The 17334-nt window shown below is 51.3% G+C and overlaps 1 pseudogene across 1 annotated transcript in view; it reads left to right on the top strand.

The window, feature by feature from the left end:
- The first annotated feature begins 6218 nt into the window (after positions 1 to 6218).
- Positions 6219 to 17334, top strand: part of LOC137439386 (uncharacterized) — a 66365-nt pseudogene continuing 55249 nt past the window's right edge. Inside the window, exon 1 of the transcript XR_013621507.1 lies at positions 6219 to 6369. The product of XR_013621507.1 is annotated as an uncharacterized LOC137439386 (transcript). The remainder of the gene's footprint in view (positions 6370 to 17334) is intronic.

Here is a 17334-nt window from a genome sequence, read left to right as displayed (position 1 = left end):
TTGGCACCATTCGAGGACTCGCCGCAGCACGGATGAGTTTCTAAGGACATCGAGCGGGACCTTCATAGACTTTCACAGCACTCGGGCATTAATAGATGATCATATACTATATGTATTCTATATGACTAACGATGTCTAAAACTCCGGACAAAACACGGCCCGAAAGCTATCAAACGAGACGTTACTTCAGGACGTGATATGTGTTACACGGTCCGAAGGCTATCAAATGAGACACTACTTCAGGACGTGATATGTATAACACGGTCTGAAGGCTATCAAACGAGACGCTACTTCAGGATGTGATATGTATAACACGGTCCGAAGGATATCAAACGAGACGCTACTTCAGGACGTGATATGTAGAACACGGTCCGAAGGCTATCAAACGAGACGCTACTTCAGGACGTGATATGTATTCAATCCTTTGGCCCGAAAGCTATCAAACGAGACGCTACTTCAGGACGTGCAGTTTATCGCTGCCAAGCGTGCTCGCCCACTCGACTCGGCGTGCTCGCCCACTCGACTCGGCGTGCTCACCCACTCGACTTGGCGTGCTCACCCACTCGACTCGGCGTGCCGCACTGGTTCAATGGGCTGAGCTCGACTTTCGGTTTTCCCTCGAACGCAGTGCGCCCTAGATAATACAATTCACTCGTCGGCCGGGTTCGTATTCCGTACACCAATCTCGAGCCCGCTTGAATGCTGGTGCCCAATGGACGCGAGACTATAGATTTCGGTGTGCTACTTTACTCCGTCTGGGGATACCGCTCAGCTGGAACTCGCCGTCAAACCCGCCCGCACGCGCCCGAACCAATTGATGACGTCATCGACTAATCACGCGTTTGCCCTACAGCGCCATTAACTGCTTCCCGCGCTTGCGACATCAGAGTACGTCTACCTGAGTTCGTCTACCTGGGTACCTCTACAGATAGCAGAAATACTCAACCTGACCGCCCCTGCCCAAAAGTGCATGTCATAACGTGGCGGCCTTCGAGGGCGACTAGCCAACATCGAGGACTTATGCCGTTAATCGATAAGGCATGGGGAATTTGGGAGTACACGGTGACCCCATGAGATGGTAACATTGAGCGTTGCGCCCGACTCCCTTGTCTCCTGAGCAAGCCACGCGGGCACCGTCCTGCCTGTTCGCCCTTGACTCTGGGCTTGTTGCTTCTAGGACAGGGCTCTTGGCTCGCCTCCATGACACATTTCGAGACTGCGAGACGCCTCGCCTGGCCGCTGCCTGTTTGCGTTTCCCTCTGACCCAGACTGTGAAGGTCGCTCGACTTCGGTACGCGGCGTGCGGCTGCTATCTCAAAACTAGAAAAACGGGGGGGGGGGGGGGTGGATGAGTGGGGGGTGAGATGATGGACATTCCATCCGGGACGTTCTCTCGCTTTGAGTCCATGGATGGACAATCCATCCGGGACATTCTCTCGGTTTGTCAATAGGACGGGCCATGGATGATGGACAATCCATCCGGGACGTTCTCTCGCTTTGAGTCCATGGATGGACAATCCATCCAGGACATTCTCTCGGTTTGTCAATGGGACAATCCATCCATCCGGGACATCCTCTTGGTATGTCAATAGGACGGGCCATGGATGGACAATCCATCCGGGACGTTCTCTCGGTAGCCAGTATAGCCGATCTTCTCCGATCCTCCGAGCGCTGTACTGCAGGACGGGATTGCCATATGCATTGCGGAGGTTCTGCGCGCTTCGCTGGGGAGGCGCATTTCGGTCGTTTTGTGCGTCGTCAGTTTCGGTCGTTTTGTGCGTCGTCGTAATCTGCCATGCCGGTCGTTCGGGCAGCCTTCGGAGGGCGCTCGTGGCAAACGTATATTTGCCGGAGCTTGTAATTCGTACACGCTGCCGTCAGAGGGCGCTCGGGTCTCGTGAGAAGGATCGCTGCCAACGGTAGTTTCACGTGCCGAAGCAAGAGTTTGTAATTCGTATGAGCTGCCGTCAGAGGGCGCTCGAGTCTCGTGATTTCAAAAAAGGCCGCTGCCGGAATCGACTAACTCTCGTTATGGCTCTCATCGATTCTCTCACTCGGCAATTCCATGACATGGATCTAACATGGATCGACCATGTACCCTTGGGAGCCTAGGCAGGTACAGACTTACTGTAATGGACTTACTGTAATGGCCTCCTGTCATGTAATCTTACTTACTGTTACAGCTTACTGTAAAGAGGCTTACTGATTTACACATCTTCCACATCGACACATCTTCCTGTAATGTGTTGCATTGCGACGAATGGACATTCGCTCTTCGACAAGGTACAACTTATCCTATCTAGCTACTGTGCCGACGACCCCACTGTAAGACTAGACTACTGTGACCCAGGCTATGAGTGCGCCTAGGGAACATCTGCCGTCCCTCCCGTTGCCTGATACACCCCTGCCTGAAGCAGTGAATGCACTGAGGTGCCCCTCCGACACCTGCCTCCAGCGGCTACTCCGAAGCAGGGGACTCCGGGCTTGGGGATGTCGTACCCGGTAGTTCCTGAACCTGTGCTGGCAGGGTAATTCGCCACCTTGACCGCTACGGATGGACCGACTGACCTGTAATAATAATAATGGATTTATTTTATATAGCGCTTTCCAAGAAGCCCTAAAGACGCTTTGACAGAGTGCGAAACATGAAACAATTGCACAAAGACAAGAATCAATAGGGAAATATTTCTTTGACACCCCAATAATGATATAATGACTTCCTCAATCCATTAATGCTGACGCGCGCTCGCTTCCTGCCTAGCGGCAGTATAGTTCTAACGGCGGGGAGAATGTGGTGAAAATGTACCAAAGTTGAACCCAGGTGAGATGCTCACTTAAACCACTGAGCGGCGTCTATAAGACCTCGGACGTCCGCGACTCGAGGCCACTCCTGCGACATTATACAATGACATGTAGAATTGAATGGTACATACCCACATATATTCTAGGCTTGCTTGCATTGACTGATATATTCAATCTTTCTCATATGATGCCTAGATCCTGACATATATATTGCATGATGTATTTTACAGGATGATGCAAAGACCTGATTGAAATTAAACCTACATATGGGACAAGTTGTGGACTTGGTTGATTTTCACAACACCCGGCATTGCCGGGCGGGGGAGGGGAGGGGGAGCGGGAAGGGGAGGGGAACGGGGAGGGGGGGAGCAAGCCCCTTGGCAAAGCGAGCTATTTTTTTTTTCATAGGGTCATAGCGTTCATAGCGTCATAGCGTTCATAGCGTCATAGCGATTTTTTTTTTCATAGCGTCATAGCGTTCATAGCGTCATAGCGTTCATAGCGTCATCGCGTTTCATAGCGTTTCATAGCGTCATAGCGATTTTTTTTTTCATAGCGTCATATCGTTCATAGCGTTCATAGCGTCATAGCGTTCATAGCGTTTCATAGCGTCATAGCGATTTTTTTTTTCATAGCGTCATAGCGTCATAGCGTTCATAGCGTCATAGCGTTCATAGCGTCATATCGTTCATAGCGTTCATAGCGTCATCACGTGATCGCTCTGAGCGAATCAGCGCCCACCTGCTCTGATTCCGTTGATTCCGTGCGCTGAAATGCGCTCAGGTAAATATGAATAAAAAATATGGATTGTCAAATATTTGGAGTTCGGCCATGTTCGTCCCAGGCTCAATGGCGATGTCTATGCCAAATATCAAGCACGTAAGCCTCTCCGTTTAGGAGTCTATCAGTAACATTACACACACACACACACACACACACACACACACAAACTGTGTTTTATATATATAGATGAACGATTCCGAAAAGGGAAATAAAGGACATTCTTACCGAAAGTTCATATGGTGAGTGCTGTATAACAGATATGTCAAAATGAAAACTGAAATAAGTAGGGAGTTCGTAGAACACCTCACTGTGCACAGTTTTGAGGGAAAAGGACATGGGTGGGTCTGCTATCGGCAAATTTGATTGGTCGAGATTACGTGAAATGTTGTCATATTTTGTCCAAGTATTGCTAAACGGAAGAATGAATGAATAAATGATCGTTTTAAGGCCATTTCCCCCGCTTGAGCCGGGGTTAGCCTTGCGGGCCCCATGACAATCATGGTTCCCTGTTTTGAGGCAATGTTTTTATGGCCGTATGCTCCTTCCTGACGCCAACCCTTGGTCGCCTCTTAGGATGCGCAGGGATACGGTGTACCTATTCTAAACCGGGGTACACACCATGATCATTCATCCCAGCAAGCTGGTACTCAATTTGCCGAACTCGGAAGGATGACAGGCTGAGCCAACCCCCTTGGTGTTAATTCAGCGATCGACTGGGATTACGAACCCAGGATCGTAGGACCCCAAGCCAGCACACTAACCGCTAAGCCAACACCAGGCTAAACGGAAAGTTATTGAAAATGCCAAAAATGCGATTTGTGTTCTACAATGTTCAATTATATGATTTAATTGAAATAAAATCGATATTTTAAAAGCCACCGACAAAACAATTGAGAAGTTTACCGCCGTTGAATACACCACCTTATTTAACACGTTACATTCGTTATTCTTGCCTGTTGTCCTTTAGGACGTCGCTAAAAACAGTAAGTTTCATCTTTGGAATGATTTTCAAGCTTGTGTGACAGGCAGAGTAAAAAATATTATCGCACTCATCTCTGCGCATGTGCGATCGGGACAGTTTCAGAGCCAAAGTATGGTAAAACTGCAGGTTTGCATTCCCATCCATGTTCCGATTCGTGCGCAAAATACAACATTCAAATGAAATAAAGTTGTTCCTCGTTTGTAGACAGGACAGATCGATAGACAATGTGAACCAATTGCTTAACCCTGATTTTAACTTCGCACAAGTGGGGTAATAAAAATGAAATTGCATTCCTATTAAGAGTGAGTGTTAAGACTGATCTTTTGAATTACAGAGCAGTCAATGTTCTCATCATCTTGTGTTGGTAATGGTATAATTAATCTATACTCGCAACGGTACCCGCCCTATGGGCGGGGCTTCAATTGGGGGCGGGGCTTCAATTGAGAGGCCCAAATGAAAAGGCAAAATATCAGAAATGTAAGGCTTTTTTTATTTTAAACGATTTATATAAACATCCGTCAAATCATACCACACGCAAATCATCAAAATCTAAACAGTATTTGTAGAATTTCAATAAAAGTCACATCACTGTTCATATCGGTAAATATTATTCCATGGTGTTTGGAAAAACTGGAAAAACGGAAAAATTGGAAATTGGAAAAAATTGGAAAATCAATAAAGCCTGTTTTACTCCAGGTGGTCCCAGGGTTACCCACCCAAAATTTCGTTGCGATCGGTTCAGCCGTTTTTGCGGTACCTGGGAATGGACAGACAGACAGACATTTTGTGAATGATAGTAAGATGCTGATTTAATGTAAATTTGACGTTAGGGTTCAAATTAATTTTGGCCCACAAAACGTCTTTCCTTTAAGTATCTATGAAAAGAAAACTTTTCAATGTACATTTCACGAAAAAAATTAATAAACGCCAAGCTTGAGAATTGTACTGCGCACCACCATGGTCTAGGTATCCAGCTCACCTACATATAAAGAACGGGAATGTCACCTCACCTGAACAATTTTTGCTCCAGGTGACCTAAAAATAGACGGCTCCATCAGTAAATGTTTTGATTAAAAAAATTATTTTCCCGTGTTATGGAATTTTGGCCCACTGTGGAAAATGTGACGCGATCACTGCTTTGCGTGAGTTTGACATTCAAAGCGAACGGCCATGGGAATCAAACGCACGTCAACAAAATCAAAACTTACAAAAAAACATTCTATATACTTAACTCTGTCACAGTTTAAAATGTAATAAAAATAATTGCGTTGGTAATTAAAAATGTGACGTTTATGAGAATGAACCTATCGTTGAGGAGAACGTGAGGAAACGTTATCCAATCAGAATCCGCCGTATGTTTGACGTCAGAATCCGAAGAACGTCCAATCAGCAGTCGTTTTATTGAAATTGGGGTTGTTGGTGTTTTTTGCGCTTGCCTTTGTGTATGTAGGATTCGGGCCTTTTCATTTATTTATTTCATTTAAATCTCGTCTCTTTTGCTTTTATCGTGAGTATGTTGGAAAGTTATGATTTGGTAACGTGTGTTTACTTGGATTTATTGTTGGAACAGTGCATGTTGAGCACTGTATAGTGTATATTACAATACTGTACATTGAGAGAATTTACTTCAGGATAAACGGACACCCCTCATTGGCTTGTGGGGACGGTGACTCTGACTGTGACACCTTGCCCTGACTAAAAACATCACCTGACAAAGGGTGAATGAGTTCCCTTCAGGAGCCAGCAGACATCCAGTAGTCAGTACGGAAATGGTGTCTCCGAAAACAAAACACCCAATGGTGGTAGGAAAGCTTATTTTGCCCGTTTTCGTGTGAAGAGGTTTCCTTCTTTCAGGATGAGGTGAAGGTTTTGCCGGTTTTCCTCTTCTTCTCTGTAGCCCTTCACCTTTTGTGGATGTCAGTCTTGTTTAGGGCGAATTTGACGAAAATAAATGAAAGGTTGTGTGTGTTCTATCAGAACATTAATCATTATGTCGTCGTGTCCAGGTTAGCAGAGAGTAATGTAGCTGCAGTGTCCGCCGAACAGACTAATTCGGAGCTGCTGCGCCACACGATGTGGAGTGATGTGCAAAAAGGAGCAGAGGGTTTTCCAGAACATTGGAGACGTCGTTTATCGTGAAGATGAACATGATTGGGTCCAAGATACTGGCTTTGGGAGAGGGGACGACGAGGTTCCATTGATGGCAACACGTTTACTATTTGGGTGAAGCGACATGTTTACTGTTTGGGTGGAGGGACCTTTACTATTTGGGTGAAGGGACATGTTTACTGTTTGGGTGGAGGGACCTATACTATTTGGGTGGAGGGACATGTTTACTGTTTGGGTGGAGGACGTGTTGACTGTTTGGGCGGAGGGACGTGTTTCCTGTTTGGGCGGAGGGACATGTTTACTGTTTGGGTGAAGGGACCTTTACTATTTGGGCGGAGGGACATGTTTACTATTTGGGTAGAGGGACGTGTTTATTGTTTGGGTGGAGGGACGTGTTGACTGTTTGGGTGGAGGGACCTTTACTATTTGGGTGGAGGGACGTGTTGACTGTTTGGGCGGAGGGACATGTTTACTGTTTGGGTGGAGGGACCTTTACTATTTGGGTGGAGGGACATGTTTACTGTTTGGGTGAAGGGACATGTTTACTGTTTGGGTGGAGGGACAGGTTTACTGTTTGGGTGGAGGGACATGTTTACTGTTTGGGTGGAGGGATATGTTTACTGTTTGGGTGGAGGGATATGTTTACTATTTGGGTGGAGGGTCATGTTTATTTCGGTGAAGGGACATGTTTACTGTTTGGGTGGAGGGACATGTTTACTGTTTGGGTGAAGGGACATGTTTACTATTTGGGTGGAGGGACATGTTTACTATTTGGGCGGAGGGACATGTTTACTGTTTGGGCGGAGGGACATGTTTACTATTTGGGTGGAGGGACGTGTTTATTGTTTGGGTGGGGGGACGAGTTGACTGTTTGGGCGGAGGGACGAGTTGACTGTTTGGGCAGAGGGATGAGTTGACTGTTTGGGCGGAGGGACGAGTTGACTGTTTGGGCGGAGGGACGAGTTGACTGTTTGGGCGGAGGGACGAGTTGACTGTTTGGGCGGAGGGACGAGTTGACTGTTTGGGCGGAGGGACGAGTTGACTGTTTGGGCGGAGGGACGAGTTGACTGTTTGGGCGGAGGGACGAGTTGACTGTTTGGGCGGAGGGACGAGTTGACTGTTTGGGCGGAGGGACGAGTTGACTGTTTGGGCGGAGGGACGTGTTGACTGTTTGGGCGGAGGGACGTGTTGACTGTTTGGGCGGAGGGACGAGTTGACTGTTTGGGCGGAGGGACGCGTTGACTGTTTGGGCGGAGGGACGAGTTGACTGTTTGGGCAGAGGGACGAGTTGACTGTTTGGGCGGAGGGACCTTTATTATTTGGGTGGAGGGACGTGTTGACTGTTTGGGCGGAGGGACCTTTATTATTTGGGCGGAGGGACGTGTTGACTGTTTGGGCGGAGAACGTCAAAAATCCTGTAGTGTGTAAAAATTATACAAAGAGTTACTGATTACATTATGGGGTCAAGAGGTTAAAGGTCAGAGGTCTTATTAGGTAAAAACTGTTAATGCGCTAGCTTGTGAACCAGTAATGGTATTTTGACCAAGCTTGGTACAAGCATATATTATGATGCAAAGATGAACTGATTAGATTTTGCCATCAATAGGTCAAAGGTCATGTGAGGTAAAAATGTGATGCTTCAGAAGTGCTTAAGGGATTTTTAACCAAACTTGGTAGAAGTATTATCAATCATGTATCAGGTAAAAAAAAAAAACACATGGATACTGCTAGGACTTCCAGGAAAGAAGTCGGTATTTCAAAAAAGTGGATCTGGGGTGAATTAACGGGGGTAGCAAAGATCAAGGTTTTGGATGGGGGAAGATAAGAGATGGTGGTGAACAGCTGTTTTAAAGACCTGGAGGGAGGAGTGGGATTGAAGGGAGTGGGGGAGTTTGTTCCAGAGGCGGGAGAAAAGAGGAATGAAAGAGTGAAGGTGAGCAGAGAGCCGAGATTTCGGCAGTTTAACCATCAGAGGGTTGCTGGCAGATCTTGTGCGACCTGTAGGAATATTTGGGGGAAAGAGCACAGAGAGAGCTGGGGGAGCAAGGCCGGAGAGGAGTCGGTAGAAGACAGAAAGACCACCAACCTGCCTGCGGTGAGTGAGTGAGAGGCCCTCGGAGTTAGCTTCATCGCGGGAGATTCCAATGATTCTGAACGCTTTGGCCTCAACAGCGTGAAGCCGAGCTAGGTGTGAGGCAGGAGCACCGGCCCAGAGGGGAGAACAGTATTCCATTGAGCTGCGGATGAAAGCCTTGCATGTGGTAAGGAGCTCAGGTGTGCCAAGGAAGGACTTCGCACGACGGAGGATGCCCAGTCGGCGACTGGCTTTGGAGGCCAGCTTGGAAATGTGGTTTTCCCAGGAAAGATCATGGTTCATATTGTTGCGAATATGGCATTTGGCCTCCATATCCGCTTGTAAATATTCCCCTATTTCCCCAATACTCCCCAACTATCCCCAATCCCCCATTCCCTAGTCCCATTGCCTGTAAATAACACTCTGTAGAACCGACCTTCCCCTTTTTCCCCCATTAAATGTCGTGCCCAGGTCCACCGCATCTCACGTAGACAACTTTCGGACATCTTGCTAGTTATTCTTAGTCTATGTCAGTTAAGGACTCGTTTCCATTAATTCTGACTCTTCGTTGCACCAGAATGTGATTATATGGCACCAGTAGTGAGTTTAGGACCTCCCCTTACCTCCTCCCATCTTCCCCATGAAACAACAACTACAACAACAACAACAACAGAGGGGCGTGGCGCGGCGTGCGGGGAGTGTGCGTCCTCACTCCGGCTCGGTTAGCCGCCATTACCCATGTGCGCCGACGGGGTTACCAAGAAGGGGCTGCCTGTCGGCCCCTCGTCAAGGGCGGAGCCGGTAACCCCCCCCCGCACGCACCCAATGAGAAGCAACGGGCCGATTCCATCTGGGGTGGAGCTAACGAGCCGAGGGCGTGTCACTCCCCGCCAGATATACGCAGCGACTTACCGGACGTGACGTCAGATGCGCCCCCAGCTTGAGAAGACAATCACCACATCCGAGCGCTGCGACCTCCCCGCATCTCTAGACCGGACCGGGTCGATCCTGCCCTGAGCCCAGGTGCACCTGGAGCCATCGATTCTGCCTTTCCTTGCCATCAATCCCCGTGTGAGTCAGTTTTGTCCTGTTTATCTGTCGTCTGTCAGGGAATAAGATAAGTGTGTCTAAGTGCCTGTCTTTCTATGCTGTCCCTCTCATTCCTGTAATCTAACCTTCCGCCCTAATATAACCTCCTCCGGAGGTCTTGAGAACTGAACCCTTGGTGTCGTCTCATTTTAACCCAGCCGTTGTGTCCTTTTCCTCAATTGATTTAGCGTAGCGCGACTCGGCAACGTTCGAGTATAATCGGGTAACTTGTGCGGACACGGCGGCCATTCCGCTCGGCCCACCCTAACATCAAAGTCGTGTCCGTAACAATTGGTGTCTGGGAGTGGGATTCGAGGCCCGACCAAATTTTAAAAAAAAAACGAATAGAGGAAAAAAAAAATTTGGTCAAAATTTGGAGCGGCCGAAATTTGTTTTGTTGTATAAAAACCCGAATTTTGAAAGTCGCGCTATGGCGGATCAAGACAGCTGGGGTCCGGTAGGGGAGAGTGAGGCAGGGTCGGTCCAGGACCAAAATGAGGGACAGGAGGAGAGCGAAGCAGCGAGGGTAGCAGACGCACAAAATAGCGTCGTTGTGCCCGACATTGCGGGAGCGCAAAATGGCGCCTCGCTGGTCACCGCGCCCGCGACCGTGGCAGCGCCCCCGGTGGATTTGAACTTGTTTTTAATACAAATGAAGGCCCTTATGGCCCAGAATAGTGAGCAAATGAGGGCTGATAGTAAGCGATTGGAGGGCCAAATAGGGGTAATAAGGGACGAAGCGAGGGCTCAGAGTGAGCAAATGGGGGTAATGGGAAACCAAATGGGGGTAATGGGAAACCAAATGGGGGTAATGAGGGACGAAGCGAGGGGTACCGGTGAGGGGTTAGACAATAATTTTAAGGGATTAGACGAGAAATTTGGGAAATTAGACAATAGATTAGGGGAAATACAGGAGGGGTTAATGGGGGTAGAAAACAGAATGGCCGCTCAAGAGAATCAAATGGAAGGGATGCAAAAAGGGTTAGAGGGGTTAGAAAACACCATGGAAGGCAAATTGAGGGACATGAGGGACCAAGCGTAAAGGGAAGTTAACCAAATGGGGCAGCAGATAGAGGGGGTCAGAATGGGGGTAGAAACCAAACTGGATGCTCACAGGGAGGAAATGGAGCAGATGAGGGTGGCATCTGGGCAGGAGATGCAAGTGATGGGAGAGCAGATCAGAAGAGGAGTGAGTGAGGAGGTCGGAGGAGTGCGCGAGGAGGTGAGGCACTGTAAGGAGCGCATGGAGAAGGAGGTGAGAAAGGGGACTGTAAAATTGCAAGGTGGTATAGAGGAGTTGACGCTGGGAGTAGAACAACTGACAGTGGGACAAAAGGAGTTGGGGGAACAGGTAAAGAAGAACACAGCGGTAATAGAGGGGTTAAAATCGACACAGAAGGAGATGAAAAAGGACGTAGGGGTAATTAAAAAAGAGTGTCAGACGGTACATGAGGACTTGACGAAAAAAATGAACAAAGTGGTAGAGGTGATGGAGGTTAAAGAGCGGGAGGTGCGGGAGCACATAGAAAAAAATAAAGTGGAGTTAGAGGAAGAACTTAAAGGGGCGCACGAGGAGATGAAGGAGGTGAAGCAGAAATTAGAAGAAGTGGAAGAGGGGGTGAGCGAAATTAAAAAGCGACGGAGAGAGGATAAGAAAGAGATAAAGGAGGAAGTAAAAGAATTGGTCCAAAGTCTGTGTTCGAATCGTGATGATGTGCTCATTAACCGGATGAGGGATTCGCAGGTGATGGAGGAGAAGCTAAACGAAAGAGGACCCGGTGTAAGTGGTGACCAATATGGTCGTGCGTATGATGCGCCAGGTGATTTAATAAGCTTGGGGGTCGAGATAGACCCGGATGTTCGTGAGAGGCCAAGAGTGAGGTGTATGGTTGGTCCGGAGGGTATGGAACGAGAGGTGCGAGGTGTGGGTGAGCAAGGTTGTGGTGGTATGGAATGGGTAGCGGGTTGCGGAGGTGTGACCCATGCATCGACACCAACAGGGGTAGTTGTTGGAGGGACCGGGGAGGCACGAGAGCCCCTTGGGGGTAATGTACTGTGGGGGCCCGGCCGGTTTGGCCCCGCTCTGACCCCGCAAGGGGCGACGCACGGGGTCCGGCAGGCAGGCAACGACTCGCATACGAGGTGGTCCCACAAGGTCCCACTCGCGCCGTATGACGGCAAGAGTGATCTACGCGCGTACCTGGCGCAGTTCGACTGTGTGTGTAAGGGCAACGGTTGGGGTGAGGACGAAGGTGGAGTACACCTGGTGGCCGCATTGCGCGGCGCGGCGGCGGAGGTGCTGACGGCATTACCAGCAGGTGCTCTCACCCTGCCAGCCCTCCGCGACGCCCTAATTAATCGATTCGGCATAGAACAGCAGAGCGAGCTTGTTAAAGCTCAGCTCGCGCTGCGAAAGCGCAAGCCCCAGGAAGCCATCGGGGAACTTGCCCACGACATTCGCCGCGCAGTGGGGATCGCACATGCTAGCATGGCAGCGGATTCCCGGGAAAGCCTGGCGCTGGACCATTTTATCCAGGCCCTCCCGGATATTGAGCTCCGGCAACAGCTCGCCATGTGGCGCCCGCAGACTCTGAGCCAGGCGGCTGACGCTGCGGCCCGTTGGGAAGCAGCGAGGCCCCTGGCCCGGGGGGGCGAGCGTCTCGCAATGGCGGTCCGCCAGGTGGGACCCCCGATGGAGGGCGGACCCCTTAGGGGGCCCGCCCCCGACGTGGGTCCTGACCTGGCGGGCATGGTCCGGAGGCTGGTGGACCAGCGCCTGGCGGGACCTGGACCATGGCAGGCGGCCCCGGAGGTGGCCCGCGGTGGACCACAAGCGGGTAATCCAATTCGGACCTACAGGGGGGGAAATTTGGAATTCCGGAGGCAAGCACCTTATCAGGTGAGGTGCTATACCTGCAACCGTCTGGGTCACCTGGCGCGGCACTGTCGAGCCGCGCGCCGGGATGATCCCCGGCAGTTGAGGTCCTCAACTCCGCCCAGGGGGGAGCGGGTTAGCCAACCCCAGACACCCCCCCGCCAGACCCTGGGAAACTAGAAGGTGTCGGGCACGTAGGGCGGTGTTCGGCAGCAGAGGATGGAGGAGAGCCCTCATTGACGCGACAGGTCATTTATTGTGGCCAAATTGGAACCGGTAGCCTGACAATTAGATGCAAAATTGCCGGCGTGGGGGTAGACGCCGTAGTGGACACAGGAGCTAGCGCCACGATCATCAGCCCTGTGGTCCTTGATTCGAGCGCAGGTGGCTGGGATAAGATCCAGCGCCTGCAAAATTATAGTTTGCAGCTTGCTACCGGGGTAACGGCCCCGATCATAGGGCGTGGTTCTGTGACCCTCAAGTTAGGGTCGGTAAGGAGGGAGATAGATGTTTGGGTGGCGGAGGTGTGCGACCCATGTTTAATAGGGTTGGACCTGTTGACTGCCAGCGGCTGTAAAATCGACTTGTGCCGGGGGATCCTGCAGGTGGGAGTAGAAGAGCTGCCGTTAGGGGGAGTGAGCACAGCCGAGAGGGCGGAGCTGGAGGCTTCCGAGGCCGTGACCATCCCCCCAAGGGCCGAGGCGATAGTACCGGCCCGGTGGGCAGCTCGCCCAACGTGGCAGGAGTCCTGCGGCCTGGTCGAACCGGTGGCAGCGCAGTCCATACCGGGTTTAATCGTGGGCCGCACCCTTGTAAAAACGGACGGACCGGTAGTGGCCGTCCGAGTAATAAATATGAGTACGGAACCACGCACTATAGTAAGGGGCACGAGGGTAGCTGGCTGCACCCCAGTTGAGGAAGTCGCGACAGTGAGGGGCGAGAACGTCCAGCCGAGCCGACCCCGGGGGGAGCCTTCAATAACAAGTAGGAATTGGCCCGATCCCATTTGCGAGATGGTAAATCGTAGTAGCGTAGAGTTGGGAGGTACCCAGAGGGAGGCCTTGCACAAACTGGTTGGGTCCCATTTGGACCTCTTCTCCCTGTCCACCGAGGATATTGGACGTACGGGCCTGGTGAAACATCAGATCCACACCGGTGAGGCCCGGCCTATTCGTCAGGCCGCCCGACGGCTCCCTTGGAGCAAGAGGGCGGAAGCTGACGAGCAGGTTGAAAAAATGCTCGACGCAGGCGTGATCGAGCCCTCGGGAAGTCCTTGGATGTCACCTGTTGTGCTGGTCAAAAAGAAGGATGGGACCACGCGGTTCTGCGTGGACTATCGCCAGCTAAACAACGTGACACTCAAGGACTCATATCCCCTGCCAAGGATTGATGACACCCTCGATGCCGTTGCGGGCTCAAATTGGTTCACAACTTTGGACCTCAAGAGTGGGTATTGGCAGGTGGAGATGGATAGGGCAGGGAAGGAGAAAACGGCATTTTCCACAGGTAAGGGGCTGTATCAGTTTACTGTGATGCCGTTTGGTTTGTGTAACGCCCCCGCCACCTTTGAAAGATTGATGGAGCATGTACTAGGCGGCATGCCATGGCAATCATGCCTGGTGTACCTGGATGACGTCCTGGTACATGCCCAAACGTTCCCCCAGGCAGTAGCTAATTTGGACCAGGTGTTCGGGTGCCTCAGGCAGGCAGGGTTGAAGCTGAACCCGAGTAAGTGCACTTTGTTTGCAAGAGAGGTGGCCTATCTAGGTCACGTGATCGGCTGCGAGGGGGTAAAAACGGACCCAGACAAAATTAAAGCGGTAGAGGAGTGGCCCGCACCACGTACCATCAAAGAGGTGCGGGGATTTTTGGGACTCTGCTCCTACTACCGGCGCTTTGTGGCGAAATTTGCGGAGTTGGCCCGTCCCCTCCACCGGCTTACGGAGAAGGGGACGCAATTTAATTGGACACGGGAGTGCCACGAGGCCTTCCAAAAATTGAAGGGGTGTCTAACATCCGCACCCCTTCTAGCTTACCCCACTAGTGACGGGACATTTACCCTGGACACGGATGCGAGCCAGGAAGGATTGGGCGCAGTTTTGTCTCAGACACAGGAGGGCGTGGAGAGAGTGATTGGTTATTATAGTCGGGCCTTAAGTAGGCCCGAGAGAAATTATTGCGTCACTCGCAAAGAGTTATTGGCTATGCTGGCTGCCATGAACCATTTCCACCCGTACTTGTACGGGCGGAAATTTTTGGTTAGAACTGACCATTCCTCCTAGCAATGGCTCCTTCGGTTCAAGGAACCGGAGGGCCAAATTGCAAGGTGGTTGGAAAAGTTGCAGCAGTACGATTTTGATGTGGCCCATAGGGCCGGGAAGGCCCATGGTAATGCGGACGCACTCTCTCGGCGTCCTTGTCTGGGGGAAAACTGTAAATTTTGTGCGAGACACGAGGAGAGGGAACAATTGGGCGATTCGGACCCGACCCTCGTTGTCCGGGCAACCCGGGTGAGAGGGCCAATTTTGCCACTAACCGCAGATGAGGAATTCGGAACTTTGGCATGGAGCACGGCCCAGCAGGAGGATCCTGTCCTGGGGCCAGTGTTCAATTGGGTCAAATTGTGGCACAGACCAAAGGGGGAAGAGGTCACCCCCCTCGGAGCACAAACAAAGGCATATTGGGCTCAGTGGCAGACCCTGGAATTGAAAGGCAACATCTTGTATCGCAAGTGGGTGGAGGTTCCCTCTGATAGAACTTCCTGGCTGGTGATAGTCCCTGACAAATTCAAGAACGTCATATTGCAACAGGTGCATGGTACCCGCTCCGGCGGCCATTTGGGCAGGACAAAGACAATATCGCGGGTACGCCGGAGGTTTTATTGGGTGAATATGGGGCGCGACATACAGGACTGGTGTCGGAGATGCGACGCCTGTACTGCCAAAAAGGGACCAGCACAGAGGATGAGGGCCCCCCTTCAATTACACCAGGTGGGGGCCCCCCTAGAGCGGGTGGCCATGGATATCTTAGGCCCACTACCCCGCACCCGCCTAGGTAATAAGTACATCCTCGTTGTGATGGACTACTTCACCAAGTGGCCGGAGGCCTACGCCCTCCCCAACCAAGAAGCAGGGGTGGTAGCGCAGGCCTTCGTGGAAGGATTTGTGTGCCGGAATGGGATTCCACAGGAGTTGCACACCGACCAGGGACGAAATTTTGAGAGCAAATTGCTAAAAGATGTGTGCAGTCTCCTGTCAATTCGGAAGACAAGAACCACGCCCTTGCGGCCACAATCTGACGGGATGGTGGAACGGTTCAACAGAACATTGATACAACAACTGGCACTGTTCACCGCCACCCGTCAGGATGACTGGGACGAACATCTCCCTTATTTGCTCATGGCCTACCGAACCAGCCAGCACGGGGCCACCGCATGCAGTCCAGCGTTGCTTATGTATGGGCGGGAGTTACGGGCTCCCGCCGACTTGCTATGCGGTCCCGTGCCAGACACAGTGGTTAACCCGCCGAGGGAGGGGTACGCACGTCACCTAGAGGAAGGCATGGAGCTAGTCCATGCCTTCGCCCGCCGCCAACTCCATCTGGCGGGGGAAAAGATGAAGCGCAGGTACGACGACCGGAGCCAGGGGAGTCAATACGCTCCGGGGATGAAGATTTGGTTCTTTAATCCCCGGAGGCGGAAGGGAAGGTGCCCAAAGCTCACCTCCCCCTGGCAAGGCCCAGGAGTCGTCCTGTCGCAAATCTGTGACGTGGTCATTAAGATCAAAATGGGGCCACGAGCCCTCCCTCGGATCGTCCACGCCGACCGAATAAGGCCTTACACCGGCGAGCAGGCGCCCCTGTGGATTGCCTCGGCTTTAGATGCCGAGGCGGGACCCAGTACCTCTGAATAAGGGGGGCTTATTAGTGCCAGAGGACTGGGGAATTGAGGAGCGATAGGCCCGGTGGGTAAGGGTGGCATCCCTGCCACCCTTCCCAAGTGGGGCAAAGGAGCAATAGCTTATGGGGTGTATGGCAGTGAAAACTAGCCCGGGTGGGTTAGGATATGGTGTGTAGGGATCTAGCGAAGATGACAGTAGGTAACGTTAAGTTTAGTTAGTGACTGATACCTGTAGTGGGGACGCAGGTAGATTAGTATGGATGATAATGACGAGGGAGCGCAATAGTTTAAAGGGACGACTGGGAAGCGCAAGTTTCAGAGGGGAGTAGTTAGATGAGATGATGCTGTGTGAGAATTGAACAGGTGTGATTGCACAGGTGTGCAACTGGACAGGTGTGTGGAGCAGTGTGAGAGTAGTGAGTGTGTGGATCAGCGCGAATGCGCTTGGGGAGAGAAGGGTGCAGGCGGCACCAAGAATGAGAGCACAGGTGTGCAAGTACAGGTGTGTGGAGAGAGTTGGAGTAAGTGGTACGGAGTGGTGTGCATGGTGCGAAGGTGTGAATGGGGGAAGAGTGGACCCCCCTCACGGATACCCGGGGCGGGTAGTGTAAGTGTTAGGTAGAGGGTATAGGTAAATTGTGGTTGGATATTGGCATCTGTGGTGCGGGTGACAGAATGGTGTTGTGAATGGATGCATTAGTGTTGTGGAAATGGCTGGGCGT

The sequence above is a fragment of the Myxine glutinosa genome, unplaced genomic scaffold (assembly GCF_964187855.1).
Source record: "Myxine glutinosa unplaced genomic scaffold, kmMyxGlut1.1 SCAFFOLD_427, whole genome shotgun sequence".
NCBI lineage: Eukaryota > Metazoa > Chordata > Myxini > Myxiniformes > Myxinidae > Myxine > Myxine glutinosa.
The sequence above is the reverse complement of the archived record's forward strand: the minus strand, read 5'-3'. Positions and strand labels throughout refer to the sequence as shown.